At 55.1% G+C, this 15616-nt stretch overlaps 1 protein-coding gene across 4 annotated transcripts in view; it reads right to left on the bottom strand.

Moving 5' to 3' along the window:
* The window catches only part of Bcor (BCL6 corepressor), a 43620-nt gene extending 29910 nt beyond the window's left edge, over nt 1-13710 (bottom strand). For 3 of the 4 annotated variants that reach the window (XM_059250839.1, XM_059250841.1, XM_059250842.1), the window contains exon 1: nt 13462-13709. The gene's annotated coding sequence lies outside the window, so the exon portion shown is untranslated. Of the gene's footprint in view, nt 1-13461 lie in introns of all 4 variants that reach the window. The other variant, XM_059250840.1, reaches the window with a different exon arrangement.
* Nucleotides 13711-15616: the final 1906 nt, after the last annotated feature.

Raw genomic sequence — 15616 nt, 5'->3', positions numbered from 1 at the left:
TGGTGTGGATTTCACCCAAGCCTAAAGCTAGCGCCAGCCCTTCCTGGGGTTGCTCCAAACCCAGACTGAGTCACAGCAGCACCACACTCTGGGTGTCAAGGAAGGGAGGGGGAAGAAGTTTCTATTTTAGAAGGTTGGGGGGAGGGCCTATGTGGGGGTGGGAAATGAAAAGAAAATGCTTTCCCGGATGTGCAATGCAGGGCGGGTCCTCCTGGGCTGCTTTCCCAGGTGCCATATAGCTGAGGAGTAGGGGACCTCAAATTGCTCCCAGGTCCTGAGCTATGTTAGCATTGGAAGTGTGGTCCAGGCTGCCCAGGTGTATACTTCAAGCCACAAGCACTGGCTCTGTTCTGTGGATGTCACCACCCACAAGCCCCAGTTTTACATCAGTAACAGGCTAAGTCAGGGAGCAGAAGGGGGAGAGGGGACAAGGCTTACACAGACCTGATCTCCCCAGCTTCTTCTCGAAGCTCTGGATCACAGCAGAGAGCCACCAGGGTGGGACTAAACCTGGCCCTCGGTGGCAGCCCAGGAATCGAGGAGGAGGGGCCCCCCTCTCCACGCCTCTCTGGAGCATGATGAGATGGGTCTGCAACAAAGGGACTGTCTTCCCCAGTACTGCTCGGAGCTCACTAATCCCTCTGCCCCTCCTCCCGCTTCCCTGCCAAGGTCCAGCAGGACTGGCCAGGAGTCCCCTCAGGCCTTCCAGAAACTCTACCATTCTCCCTTGGGCAGCCACCCTCCCCCAAAGACCCTGTGTTCTCAGGGGACTTCCAGGGTCCCTCTGCTGGAGCCTCCATCTCCTTTGGTCCTCACCATGAAATTTCAGACAGAAGCTAACTTTTGAGTGGGTTCAGGCAGACTTGGAGCCCTCAAGGGAAATGCTCAAGCCCACCACAGAGTCAGGACTACAAACCCTTCCTACCTTCAAACTAGAGGGCTGCTCCTCTGGACCCGACTGCCCCCCTTAGGAAGATGGGAGCCAAGTATAGCCTACAGTAAAATGGGACAGGTGTGGAGCCCTGTATAGGGCTGACCCTGAGAGTCTTATCCGAAATGGGGCTGATGGTCATACATCGTCCACACTAGGCAGAGCCCCAGCTCCTGGGATCAGATTTAGCGCTGCTCCCAAATTAAGGACAGAGATGACTTCCCCTCTCCCTTCTACAGGGCTGGCCAGAGACTGACTGGTTTTTTGTCCTTTCTCTTTCCTTCAGGTTGTGCCACACCAACTAGTCAGTGAACTACATGTCCACCCAAAGTGCAGGTGGAGGGAAGTCAGAAACCAGAGTTCCTTAAAAAGCAGGTGGATCCCCCATGCAAAACCTAGGAAGCTCCAACCCCATGCTTGGCCTAGTCAAGTTTAATCCCCACTAAGGAATCCATACAACCTGGAGAGGAATCCTAAATAAATGCCCCATATCAAGGCCATAGTAGTATATATGTCTCCACTAGAGCTCTGTATAAACGAAACACATTTAATGTCACTCCCCACTACAGAAAGTACCAAGTTACACGGAAGGCTTCCCCTAGTAAGCACAAAGGAACTTCTTAAGGAATTAAGATGTGGAAAATGCAAGGGTCCTGAAATTTGCATGCGGGCTTCTTGCTGATTGTGCAGAGCCTGAAAGTCCTGGGAAGGCTAGGGGGCGAGGGCCAAGAGAGGGACATTCACTTTCTTTACGAGGAACAATAGGAATTCCATGTCTGCTGCTCAGTCTTGGAACTCAAAGTACCCCCAAAACAAAGCCATATAGATGGGGATCCACGAATTTTTGTGGCTGTTCAGAGCTTAATTACTCCTCCTTGATCCATGGGACGAGACACGACACCGCCAAGGTTAAAATGCCCCAACAGCGCTGAGCAGATGTGAGCGAGCTGGCAGACACGCAAATGAGGCCTGCCTTGGAGCAGGATAACAAGTGACTAATACATTGCATATCGTTGAAAGAAAATTATTTTTCTCTAATTTGCATTTGCTTGGGGGGAAAAAAAGCCAAGCGAGTCCCTCCTTGCAAGCATGAGTCTAATCCTGGAAATACAGCCCGGCTGCTTTAAGAGAGCTGGAAGGAGGGAAAGACTGCCAGTGTTTTGGCGTTGCAGGCTTGTTTATCTTTCCGCCTTTCCTCCAAGGCGAAACTCGTTTTGCAAGCAACATTCCTACAGAAAATGGCACACGTCATAAAAAGAGACCAATTTATAGAACTGGCACCGAAGTTCATGTATCACTCCAGAAGCATCTCCCAGCTCCCCAAGGGGAGTATGTAGAAGTCCACACTAAAACTCAGCATGTTTACTTTCCCTGGGGGAGGGGCTGGTGAGTATCTAGACTCAGCCACCCTGCAGTTGTCCACCCAAGGGCCAAAGTCACCCAGAAGGGGAGAATATAGAATTAAGTCAGCCTGAAAAAATTCTCTATCTCCTGTGGACAGCCAGGGCTTAGAAAGCTTCTTTCAACCCTAGAGTTCCTGGGGGGTAGGAGTGCTGCTTAACTCTCAGCTTGCTCCAGGCCACCTAAGAGGCAGACCCAAGTTCTTGACCATCTCCACACTTCAGGACAGCGGGGAGTCCTGACCATCAGCAACTGTTCTCCTTTCCACCCCGGTGCCCACAGAGCGCTGCTGCTGCTGCTGCTGCTGCTGTTCCTGCCAGCAGGCCTTTTGTGGCTGGAGCTGAAGGCCAATGCGTTCTGACAAGGGAAGGTTAGGAGATGTGTTCTGAGATGTGTGCGTCAAAGTCGAGCTGCACCCCTTCCCCGAAATGCACCCCTTCCCCTCTGGATCCTGAACCCACACACTTGCATTGGCAGCCTGAGGAACAGTGCCCAGTGCCCAGAACACAGCAGCCGCCTGTCTCTAACTAGTCTGAATAGGGCCACTGCAGAGGAGGAACAGCCTTCAGAGCCTCTGGAATCCCCAGAAAGCCTTCAGTTAATAACGCATTCTTTCCACCAAGCTTACTTAGGGCTGCTGCTTGTTTTCCCAAATCTTGCAAACTCTTGTCACAAGCAGCTGAGGACCTAGGTCCAGGGATCTTGGCCAACCCCTCCAGACACAGACACACCAGGCCCCCTGGGCCTTCTCCTGACACCTCTGCCTAACAAGTTCCCTAAACCACAACATATAAACCATTCCACACCCTCACCCCACCCTTGGGAAGTCCTTAAGGTGTGCGCTGGGGATTGATTGGTGACGGGATGTGGCCCAGCTTTCTCTCATCCGAAAAGCGCCAGCCACAAAGTGGTGGCCACCTCTGCAGCTCCTCCGCGGGGCCTGCATAGTGCGCGCTTTGTGTGAGTGCTGAGGAGGCGCAGTGCTGCTCGCGCGCGCGCCAACAGCTGTCACATTATTTGCACTCGCTGTAAACAGCCTTCACATTCCCCCCTTACCACATAGTTAAAGCCAGACTAACAATCCACAGTTAGAGATCAAACCAACAACAGCAGCATTGTGTCTGCCTTCGCCTTCGCACCAAGCCCAGCAGCTGGCAGGTTTCTCCGGAACAAGGGACCCTGGCTCTCCCCCCACCCCACCCCTCCGGGCTCTAGCCAAGGCCAGCTAAGGAAGCATGCGTTTTCTCGGTGCAGTTTGTTAAAGCTCGAAAGCACCGCCATTTCGCAGAGACTCCGCTGTGGTTTATCAGCCCTCTCCCAGAGTTTGAGCCTCTGGTAGAGTCTGGGGAAGCGGGATGGGAAGACATAGCTCACACTCCTAGGCCACTGGGCCAAGTGGCCAGGCTGGGTCTGTAGCAGGGAGGCCTGCAGCTCTCCAAGTTGTCGCAGAGGCTGGGCATGTCTGCACTCTGTGCAGGCCCACAGAGATCTGCCTCTGGTCTTTCAGAAATTGCCCAACGCATCGAACACTTACTGGTCGCCCCACTGATCAAAATGTCTCCTTTATGATTTTTGGTTAAGTTGAACATTTCCATAATCGTCATTATTAGCGCAAATTACACGCCTAATCGGTCCTTAAATAGATTTTAATTAAATAATCATACAAGGCTCATTTTATGACTTAAGAAAGGCATTACTTTTCGTTAGAAACTTTCCACCAGGATATGGAATAACGACAGACAAATACTTGTTCTTTGAAGAGCACCAACAACCAAGGGACAGGTAGCCTGTAGTAGACCCTGTTTTACCTTCCAAGTGGAAGCTGGGAGCCGACACACTAGAGAAGCTTAACTGGGCTCCTAGGATGGGAGGGGAGCTCTCTTTCTCCTCAGCACTACTTTTGGCTCTCTCTTTTTTTTTTTTTTGGACAGTAGAAATAAACTGCCTCTCCATCTGGAGAGATCTCTCCAGCTAGTGGGTTTGTAGACCACTTTTCCCCACCCCCACTCATTTTCCACCCCAGTCACTGTGGAAAGCAGGCAGTCTGGGCTTGTTAAATGCTGTGTAAAATGCTGTTAATAAAATAATAAATACAAAGGATGGAGGCTGCTGGGTCCATGGGTGTTTTGACTGGAAATGCCTTGGCACTTGTCATGTGTTTATGGGAGGGCAGACAACTCCAAGGATTTACATAGTTTGAACATTTTTGTACTTCATTTCTCCTTTCCTAAATGACGTAGGTCCTGAGCTATTTCAAGTTTGCATTTGTACAGAACTGTGAAATGCCTAGGAGTTTCTCCAATTAAAGCAAGTTTTTCAATCAGACTCAAAGCTGGAACGTACTCTTGCCTGTGTCCACCCTCAGCCTCTTGGGCTTGAGAAAACAAACATCCCAGAAAACAATCCTGGGTCCTCAAGATCCCCACCTCTGCCCCCTCCTGAAGGGCCCCCAGGGCAAAGGTTATGGAGCCTTCGGATTCCAGGCAGCTGGGCTCCACACTGTGGCCATCACCTCCGCAGTTAGGAGCGTCCTGTCCATACACTACCTCTAAAATAGTGAGCTAAAACGAGGGTAAACCTGCTGGTCTGGTACAACCCACCGCTCACAAAACAATGTCAGCAAAGGCTGGAAGGCGCTCTGTCGAGGGACCAGGGAAGCTCTTTCAGCACAAAGGCTTTTAGGGAAAGAAGGGAAGGGGGGGGGGGGGGCTCCTGTTTCAGAGCAGGCATCCCCTGAGAGTCAAGAACCAAGTGTAGCTTCAATCAAAAGCTGACTTCCCCTGTGGGAGTCGAAGAGGAAACCTGATCACAGTAGCTTACTACCGCCCTGGATCCATACAGGTCTGGTTTTCTTCTCGTGCTAGTAATTTTTTAAAATACATATCGATATAAAAGAAGCAATCTCTGGCTGACTTTATTGAAAACCACATCGAGCCTTCCTAACATCCGGACTTAATCCCTATCAAACCACAGCACCTCTGGCCTCTGCAGCAGGCCATCCCTCCACCTCTTCCAACTAGGACTTCTCCTCCAGCAGCTCCAGTCCCCTCCCCTGAAATAATGACTGGAAAACTTGCCAAACAGCACCTAGATACCAGTTCTGGAATCAATTCCTAACCATATAATGATCCCACTTAGAGAGAAAAAAAAACCCAACTCGTTGCATATGGAATCCCTTAAAGGCATAAGGCAAGGAGCTCTAACAAAGGAAAGAGGAGCCCACATAGGCTGACCCAGAGGAATGGCCCTGGGACCCTGGCCTAGCAGGTCTTGAGGGCAATAGAGAACTGAGGAGCAACTTACAGAAACATGGGCAGTCATTCGGGGCAATTATTAACCCTCTGGGCCTACTATGTGCCAAGCGTTGTCTTTGATCCTAAAGGTAGATAATTATTCCCAGTCATACAAATGAAGAAATGTACCGAGGCTCAGAGGCCATAAATAACTTGCCCCCAAGGTCACACAGCTAGCAAAAATGGGCGGGCCATGGTCAAACTCAGTCCTGGAGTTGCGGAGAGGAGCCCATTATTGGTCTAACTGTGTCATCTGAAACCCCCCGTTTTCACACACTGTCTCCACCTCAAATAAGTTGCTAAGTTTTAGGTCTTGCGTATCAAACACAAGGTAAAGAGCCAGCGCATGAGCCTTATGTAATTCATCCAGTATGAGCCCAGAGCCATTTCCCCAAAACATTACAGCAATCTCTAAGGCCACTGAAAAGGCTTTCACAATTTCCCCCTCCATACTACAAATCCCTCACACTGAGATGCCCCAGTTTGAGGGCCAAGGCTCCCAACAAGGTGCCACATTCCCTTGGGGTGCTAGCCTGCAGCAAGCATTGAGTAAGTGGCCTGGCCTCTCTGTTCTCAGGGAAAATGCAGACTACTGGTCCTATGGCTGAGATTTCCACCCTCGACTTGCCACATGATGCAACAGATTATCTAGATAGAGCAAAAGGCCTTCGGAGGTGCGCCCATGTCTAGTTACCTCCCATAAGGCTCCAAGAAAACACCCTAGGAACCACAATGAAGTGGGAGCGAGAATACCAGCCAAGTGGCTTGCAAGGTATCAGGCCCTATTGGGCATTCCAATGCTCCTATCAAAAGCCAACCACCAACCCGGGCAAGCTGGAAGACTTTCCTTTTCCCAGGCTTTCCTCCCAGGATATGGTCTCCAAACCTTAGTGCCCCAACATCCTCTCCCCACTTCCTCCTAATTTTCAGACCTACCCCAGGCTTTCAGTTGCTTTTGGAACTTAATGTTCACCTTTGCTCAGTGAGGACTACTTGTTCGGGCACTAGACCCCTGCTCACGTCGGCCAGTTTCTGCAGCTGTGTTCCAGGAGAGCCTCTGAAACAGACTGGCAGAGACAGTGAGAGGGACAGAGGCTAGGTGGACAAGGACTGCACACTCCCTCTGTTCACCAGCCGAGGGGCCAGGCAGCCCAGCTGACCTGGCCCTCAGCCAGCCCTCCGCAAGTGGCTTGCTTTCTCTTTGAAAAACTTTCCAGCCTTGGCTAGCCGGCCGAGTTTCCAGCTCCCGCCTACCCCGGCTCCGAACTGGTCTAGCATGCCGGAACTTCTAGGGGCGACCCCCTGTTCCTGGCACTAGGCAGGCCCGCAGACACCTTCTCCCCTTCTCCCGCTCCAATACAATCCACTCGAATTCCTCACCCCCATCATCGGCCACCTGGAGTCCGCGGCTTCCCGAGCAATTGCCATCCAGCAGAGCTTGCAACCATGGCTCCCTTCGTGAGCCAACCGCCCATAGCCCTATCGGTGCGGACCCACCGGGCCTTGCGTAGGTGGAGGGCGGTGGAGGGCTGTGGAGGGCGTGCTTAGCCCCAACACATTCACGCCCACACGGTCTACCGCTCCAGAGGGGGAGGGGAAGGAGCAAGGCGGGAAGGGAAGGGCTGCCTTTTCCCCACTTCTTCCTTTCTCTCTCTTCAGATTTTGGTGTCCCTGGCACCACAGCAAAGGCCCGACAGAGCCAGAACAATAGAAATGGGAGGTGGGAGTGCCGGAAATGGTGCAGGAAGACCCCCTATAACCCTATAAACCTCCCCTCTGCCTTATAGTTATCGTTAGCATTAAAAGACCTGGGGCCTTCACTGCAATTGTACCTTTTTATAACTTTTCCCCTAAACTCGACTCCCTTTCCACATTTTGAAATCACAAGGCAAAGCTATCTGGGACAGTTGTAAAGTGCCCCCCAAGCTTTGAGAGCCTCTTACCTGCTCTGCCCCTGGCAACCTAACCTGCCTCACCTCCCTCCCCCAATAGTCCCCCTGGTGTGCACCTAGACAATAAATTTAGTTTAATTTAGCTTCCGGTCTTTAATTTTAGCAGGTCTCCTTTTTGCATGCAAATCAATATGGCAATTACCATCTAAAAGCTCGCCCAGCCCCGGGTCAATGTAAATTGATCATTGTCCGCCTTCCACAAAATAACACCGGAGTCTGCGGTGCATAATGAGATTATACTGGAAACTGTCTTTTAGATCACAAATTATATTTTATGCTGTCAGGATCTTCTCGGAGTGGACTTCTCCATTTGTCTAATCGTGGGGAACCCAGCCTGTGGGTGCTGGCTAGCAATACACAAGAATCTAGATTGAGAAAACCCAGAATGGAGCTTGAGCCCAGAATGGGAACCTTCAGAAACAACCCCAGAAGAGCACCATTAACTACTACCCCACAAAATGTCAGATGTCCCTTCTGAGTTTGGGGAGCAGTTGGGGTGGCCAGTGCACACCTTGGGACAAGTGCTCAAGATAAATGGGGTTGGGTTACCAACAGAGGTGGACAGAGGGGTCTTACACTACAGCTCTTCTGGGTTTCTCAGCTCCACCACCTAAGTCTCTCAGCAGGGAGGCCATCTCCGCAAAAAGATGGAATCCCATTGGCCATCAACACTGACCAAATTCCTCCGACGGTGGCCAGCCAAAGCCTTCCTAAGTCTGTGAGAGGCCCCCACTAGACCGGATCCAGACTGTTCCAAGAGACTCCTCGGCAAAAAAAAAAAAAAAAAAAAAAAAAAAAAAAAAAAAGCAAAAGCCACTGCATTTACACTCTTCAGCGACTCTCAGGACACCCCTAAACAAAGGGCCTTCCTAGCTCCTTTCAGAAAAGCGGTGGGATGCAGCCTTGAGGATGGCCCATGAGATTCCCCACCCTGCCTGGCTAGGTGTCTGGATGAAGAGTCCCCCAGGAAACTAGGGAGGCTTTGTTAAGGGCTGCTGGTTGCTCTTGCGAACTGTGTTAAGGTTGGGGCAGCACTCAGGCCTTTTTGGAGGCTGCCGGCCTTCTGCACAGCCCAGCCCTGCCCCGCCTGGCCTGGGCTCCACCCAAGTGTGATCTTCCCAATAAAAACTGGAATTCCTGACTGCGCTTAAACAAAGAGGGAGGGAGGCAAATCGGTGCCCCGAGCGAACTAAGCCCTAGCAGGAGTTTACATGCCCTTCTGGGGTCACTGAGGCGCCTGCTAATGTACCCAGCACAGGTCGTCCCAGGCATGGTCTCCTCCAGCGGGGAGGAAAAATACAATGAAAGCATACCACTCTCTCCTTTATTTCTCCCAGAGGGCACGCTTCTTCGGATTCTTTCTCTGTTCAAGCCCAACACCACCTTCCCCAACAAGACTTTTACCACAGTCTCACATCTTTCTCCCCACCACAAAGTAGAGAGCTACTTCTTTTTCCTTCACCTTCCAGCCACCCAAGGTCAAGAACTCCCATCCTCTTTAGAAATCCTGCTACCTGGTCAGTAAGGGCAAGAACTAGAAGTCATCCTAAACAAGGGCCATCACCAATTCGGGAGCTGCTTTACCATTTTCTACTGCCCAAACACATTATTGCCCTGAGAATGTGTCAATGGAGTTGCCCCCGTTTTTTACTTTCAATCAATCTCACTAGGCGAGAAGTCTTCCTCAAGGCAAAGGGCTGCTCTTAGTAACACTGGGCCCCTGTATCTAAGCACAGGTATGAATGCATATGCGTGCGTGCCTTTTGTGCTTTTTTCCAAGTGACCATCTTCACATGTTTAAATTGATTTTTTTGTCTTTGCAACACGGAAATTCTGCCCCAATTTCCAGCTTCACAATGTCTATAGTTTTTCTTTTAGAATATCACTATACATTTCTGCATTTGCACAGCCACGTTTATATTCCTCTTGGTCAGTTCTTTATCTCTTGTTCCATTAGGACATAGGAACCAAAGTGTCTAGATTTGTCCCAGCACACATCATTCTGGGGTACATCTTAATCTGAGCATTCCTCCCTACTACTTAGGTTCTTTGGCTATCCCTGTAACGCAGTTCATTTCCTGGCCAGACCAGTATGGCTTTGCAGTTTAAATGTAAATAGAGGGGCCTTAGACCACAAATCTTTAAGAGGAAAAGAGGGGAGGGAATAAGTTAATTATCTATAGGGGGACCCACCCATCAATATCCAGCTCTGGAAAGAACTAAATTAATGTATGCTGAGTTGTACTAAGTTTTAGACCTTTGATACACAAATGATGGATTTTTTAAAGTGTCCAGACCATCTCTTATTTAGATCGTCTCCCTGTACATGTCTGATCATAACTGTTCACAAGTTCATGGTTAAGTGTTTATATATGGACAGCTCAAGGAATGCTGTGTTCTCCCTCCAGTGCACACATACTGTCCTTACTGGCCTGGCATTTCAGGCTCAGGGCCTTTAACAGGCAGCAGCCTGGCTGGGTCAGAGCCTTTGCCCAACTACCTTCTCTCACTTTGAGTCTCCCCTACACACGCCAGTTCCTCTAGGAAACAGGTTTTCATAGCCTGCTCTCAACTCAGATCCTTAAGTGAGGGTGCCCATTTTGTGTTCATAGCTCCCCGGATGAGTACCGGGTTAAGCTAGTTACTATCTAGCAGCTGCATTCGATTTGTGAAAGAATCGCGGATGCACACACAGAAGAGAAAGGAAAACAGTAGTAGGTCTAGACCTCAAGGCCCACACCCCTGCGGACCACTCGACTTCCAGTCACTTCTACTAGACTCGTCACTCTTCCCCCATCAAACTCTTTACCGCACTTAAAGGGTTAAGAGAAACCCCCGCAACCTGCCTTCTACCCGGCTTGCTGGGCCCCCGCAGGCTAGCTTTAGCTTGCTCGCTCGCCGCTCTCGGGAGTCTGCTGCCATCTCCACTGCCGGCCCCCTCCCCCGTCCTTCAGCCGGGAGGGAGTCTGCATGCCTGTCTAGACCGATCTATCACCCGCACACCAACAACACCCGCGAGAGCGCGGAGACCCCGTTCAGGTCCCCCTGGCCCGCACGGTTCACAGCGGACGGAGTCCAGCGAGCGTGACGGCGCCTGCGGGCTAGCGGGTGAGGGTCCAATAAGAATCAGGCCGCCCCGAGCGCCCGGCTAGTCTTCCCCAGACCCTACCCACTGCGTTCGCACCAGCCCGACTACCCGGGCACAGTCACAGCTCTGCGCGCTGGGCAGTCCTATTTTTATCTTGTCTAATCCCAAACTGGGCGGGGAGCACAGGCGTCGTGCTTAAAGAACAAGAGATAGGCGAGGGAGGCGGGGAGGAGCAGCCAGGCAGCAAAGCCAGCTAAAGCGAGTTAAAGACACAGTGGAGGCGACCGCGAGCAGGAAGAAAGAGCGGGCTGTGTGGACCTCGCGGCGCCGCACGCAACGCGCCGCCCTGCGAAGTTATATTGGCCCGCCAGCTGTCCCTCACTGACCACCCCTCCCCACTTCCCAGCGGCACTCTCCGCAGCCCGGACCGCGGGGGCCCGGGCTGTGTGGGAGGCGGAGGCCAGGCCGGCCCTGCAAAGGGCTGGAGAGAATCGCTAATGAGCTGTGCGGCCCATTGATCCAGAGAACACTTCCTAATTAACTCTCAGTCACCTACTGGTGACAGCGCCTCAAAGGACAGCGCTGATCGAGCCCCAGTCCAGACCTACCCGCCCAACGCCTGGTGACCGAGCCCCGCGTGATCCCCTAACCGCAGGCAATTCCTGTACGTAGTGTACACTCTAGCACTGAAGGCCAGCCTCAGAATAAACCTGGACGGCATATTAATCATCACCCCTCCGCGTAGTTCCACGCGACACAATCCAACCCAAAATAAACACCAGAGCCAACACTGCAACCCAGACTAGGTAACAAGTCCGGGATGGAGCGGGAAGGGCCGAGAAGCGAGTATTTCCCAAGTGTCCACATACAAACGTCTCTGAGGTCGACAATTAAAATACCTTTCACACAAGCAATTCTGTTGGTAAAACCGAATCCAGCACCTTGTACAGGTCGATCTCTCCCGGTGGTGTCCATTTCCAATGCCACAGGAAGTGTCAGATGGCTAGAAATACCCAAGTCTGTCTACTCACCACCCACCACCTTCTGGGGTGGGCTATTTCCTCGTTTTTTGGTTTTTTTTTTTTAATATTTTTTTCCGCCCAAGGGACTAACCTTAGAACCAAATAGCAGTACTCCTCTCCTAGCCTTCTCTCAATAAGGGTGCGCGAGGAGGGGGTTACACAGTTAAAACCCCGGACTGTCTAGTCTAGACGCAACCAGGCAGTACGAATACCTATTTGAAGAGCGCTGGTTTCTTTTTGAGGTTTGTTTTTAAATAAACATAACCCTCCTCCAGTTCCTTCTTCGCTTTCCCATTCCCCCAACCCCCACCCTCCAGACGCCGGCGGCGCGCGCCTTCGCGCGGGCACTCACAACGTCTAGCTGGAGGTCGCGGACTTCTGGAAAAGATTCATTAGCAGCAAATTAAGCCTCGCTCGGCCTCGGCTTAAAAGCGGACAAGCTCGGTCGTCTTCGGGACGTGGGTACGCGTTCCCGTGAGCAACCAGGCAGCCCGAAGTCCACCGGGACTACACGTGCCACTAGCCGCCCTAGTCCAGGGCGCTCCTAGGCTCTCTTCGTAAACAGCAGGCGCTCTTCGCCACCGCCCTGAGCCCCCGGGTTGGTGGTGGCTCTGCAGCGCAGCCTCCCGCCTGCTCCAAGCGCTGGCCCCGTGCCGCCTCGCCCTCCCCGCCTCAGCCGAGGATCGCGCCCGGTGCGCAAGTTCCTCTTCGCCCAGAGCCTCCGCGTCGCCCGCCCTCCGAGTGGGACCAACTTCCTCCGGCCGCAGACTTTCACACGCCCATCAGGGCTCCCCACTGCCCATCAGAGGGCTGGGGGCTCTGCTCGCTCCCCCGCCCCGTCCCTGCTCCCACACAAGCAGTCCAAACCCGCTCAGAACTTAGAACCTACCCCAAGGACGTCACCCAAAGGGACAAGATGGGAGGGGGTCGAATTTAGAATCTTAAAAGAACATTTACAAAACAAAGCAGCTGACCTGGCAGGCCCGCGGACTGGCCCAGTCCGAATCTCCGGCTCTCCATGGATTCCTAGTAGTTTTTTTTTTTTCCTCCTAAATCCACGTGATTCACGCCTTGGGGCAAGCCAAGGGAAAGAAAAAAAAAAAAAAAAAAAAAAAAAACCCGGGACTCCCCTCCGGAGTTGCGCGACGACGGCAGGTAGAGCTCGGCTCGGTCCGAGGCGCCCGCCGCACACACTAGCGCACGCACAAGCCGTCGTTCCACTCGGAGGCACCACCGGCCCCTGGAGAGGCCAGACGAAGCGACGGCGGCGGCTGGGGGTTTTTACAGTTCTTTTCCGAGTCGAAAAAGAAAGCAGACGGGAACCCGCCGCCTCCCCTTCCTGCTAGCGAGGTAACGCCGAGCCGAGCTTCCCAGCTTCCAGCCCAGCACTCCCCCCCCCAACCCCCACCCCGCGCCTGACTCCCGACGCTCGGCGACGACCGCGCTCCCGCGCAGACACACGGAGGCTGCAAACTTCCACTCGCTGAACTCCCCGTCCTCCGAGCCCCCTCTGGAGACAGCTAGTCCCCCGCCGAGTCCCTCCCCCGCCTGGTGCCCACGCGGGGGCCGCTTAGGTTGGCTGCATTTTTAATAACTTACAGTTCGGATGTAAAAACGAAAGCGAGCAAGGTAGCTAAACCTCCCGACGGGGTTCTACCGGAGTCGGAGGGGCAACCCTCTGAGGATGGGAGTCCCGGGGGACGGGGTCGGCTGCAGTCCCCCGTGCGCCAGCCCGCCCGCGGCCTCCCCGGGGAAAGGTGTTCTGGGCACTGACCTGAAATCCCCAGTCGGGAAGTAGGCAGGGAGCCTGCGATCCGGAGCTTTGAAGTTTTCCCCGGAGCGGAGTCCAGGCGGCGAGGAGGATCCGGGGGCGGCTTGCTGGGTGGGTGGACGTGTGCGGGGTCGGGGGAGGACGGCTACGTTAAGGAGCGGAGAAGGAGCCGGGCCCGGGAGGCGCAGCAAGCAGCAAAGTTTGCCTTCCCCGGCTGCCCGCAGCCCGCTCCGGCGCCGCGCTCGCTCGCTCGCCTCCGTCTCCCTCTGCAGCCAGCCGGCTGCCCTCGGGGTCGGCCCGGCGGAGGGGTGGGCTCTGGGCCGCGTGGGGGTGGGGCGGGGCGGGGCGGGCTGCAAGCCTCCGGGCAGGTGGCGACGGCCCCGCGCGATCCTCTCCTCCCGCGGCTGGACTGGGGCTCCGTCAGCCTCAGCAGCTCCCGCGCCGCCGCTGCCGCCCGCGCTCGGGCAAGAGCCCCAGCGCCATGTTGACGGTTCGCCGCGAGCGCCCGCTCGGGCTGGGTGTGTGTGTGAGTGTGTGTGAGCGAGTGTGTTGGCCAAGTCGTCCCCGCGCGGCGACAGCGCGGCTCGGGCTCTCGGCCCGGCGGCTCGCGTGCTCCCCCTCCGCCACCGCCGCCCGCCTCGCTCCCGCTCTCGGTCGTGGTCTGGGTTCCGGCGCGTCTTCCCCTCGGCCGAAGAGCTCGGTCGCCGTTGAGCCCGGAGCGCGGCTCTGCCTCACCTTGCCGCTGGGAGCCCGGGCTCCGTCTGCCGCCGCACGCCGCGATCCCAACGCGTCCCCCCTCCCAGGTTCCCTCCTCTTCCTCCTCCCCCTCCCTCCGCCCGCCCTCCTCCCTCCCAACAGCCGCCTCCCCTCCCCCCTCAGGCGCAGCGCTCGGGCGACAGCCGCCCGCCCGCCGCCGCCTCCAGCTCTCGCAAGTTTGAGCTCCCCAGTCTCCGCTCACCCTCCGCTGCGGCGCCTCCTCGGTGGGGTTCCGGGAGGGGGTGATTCCCCGGGAAAGGTTCCCCCGACTTTCCCCGGCCCTCACCGATTCCCACCCGGGTGCATCGGGGGCTCAACACATCCGAACCCCGAACCACCTGGGTGGCGGAGTCGTGTCGTCGACCCCCCCACCCCCACTCCACCGTCCTCTCCGTCCCAGCTCGGGCCGAGTTAGCTATTCACGCCCAGCCGGGGCTCACGTCCTAGGGGAGTGGAGACCGACTGGGGAGACGGCGACGGCTAGGTCGGCCAACGGATGGATCCCCGGCCCGAAGAATGGGGGGCTGCGGGGGCGGCTTTTCCCTGCTGCGCGCCTAGACTCCCCTTGCTACCCAGAAGGCCAGTGGAGGACCGCAATTACCATAAAGCGCCTCGCACTCCTCTCAGCCAAAGCTGTCAAACCCCAGAGGCAGGCGCCACCGCCGCCTCTCGCCACCAGTGCTGCGCTCTCGGGGCCTCGCGTCCCCTCCGAGACCCAGCCCAGCAGAGGCTGAGTGCTCGCGGGCGTCCACCCACCCCACCTCGCCCCCTCTTCCCCCAGGAGCTACACGTAAACACCACCACCCGCAACAGTGGCCGTTCCGCGTCCTAACTCCGCGCGCCCTTACCCCCACCCCCCCGGACGTTTCGATTGTGTGGGAATTGTCGAGGGGTGGGGGGAGGCTGCTCCTGGGGGCACCAGGGGGTGGGAGGGCCGTAAAGGGAACTGGGATGCGGCTGAGTTCCTCCCAGTTCTTTAGCATTTCCCGGTCCGGACCTCCGATGGCTGGAGGGTCTGCCCTCGCCTCTCACCTCGGCCTCGTGAGAGTATCTCCCGCGTTTTATTTTACTTGGCCGGGAACAACTTTTGGCTTCACCGTTCAGCACATAAATTTCCACTCGGTAACGTCGTGCAGATCCGGGCTCGGCGGCGGCGTACAGCCTGCGCCCGCAGTTCAATTCAATTGACACGTATTGAGCCTCTAGAGCGCACCCGGAGCAGCTCTGGGCGCCAGAAGGGGGAAGGGCAGGCAACCGAAAGGGGGAAGCCGAGAAGCGAGGTTCCGGCCTCCCCGGAGCGCAGAGCCTCAAGGGCGAACCCAGCTCCGCTCCCTGAAGCTGGCGGGAAGGGAAGTCAGGGCACCCAGGCTGGGAGCTCTGACACCGAGGCCAAAGGTGACCC

The sequence above is a fragment of the Peromyscus eremicus genome, chromosome X (genome assembly GCF_949786415.1).
Source record: "Peromyscus eremicus chromosome X, PerEre_H2_v1, whole genome shotgun sequence".
Classification (NCBI taxonomy): domain Eukaryota; kingdom Metazoa; phylum Chordata; class Mammalia; order Rodentia; family Cricetidae; genus Peromyscus; species Peromyscus eremicus.
This window is presented reverse-complemented; position numbering and strand designations above follow the sequence as displayed.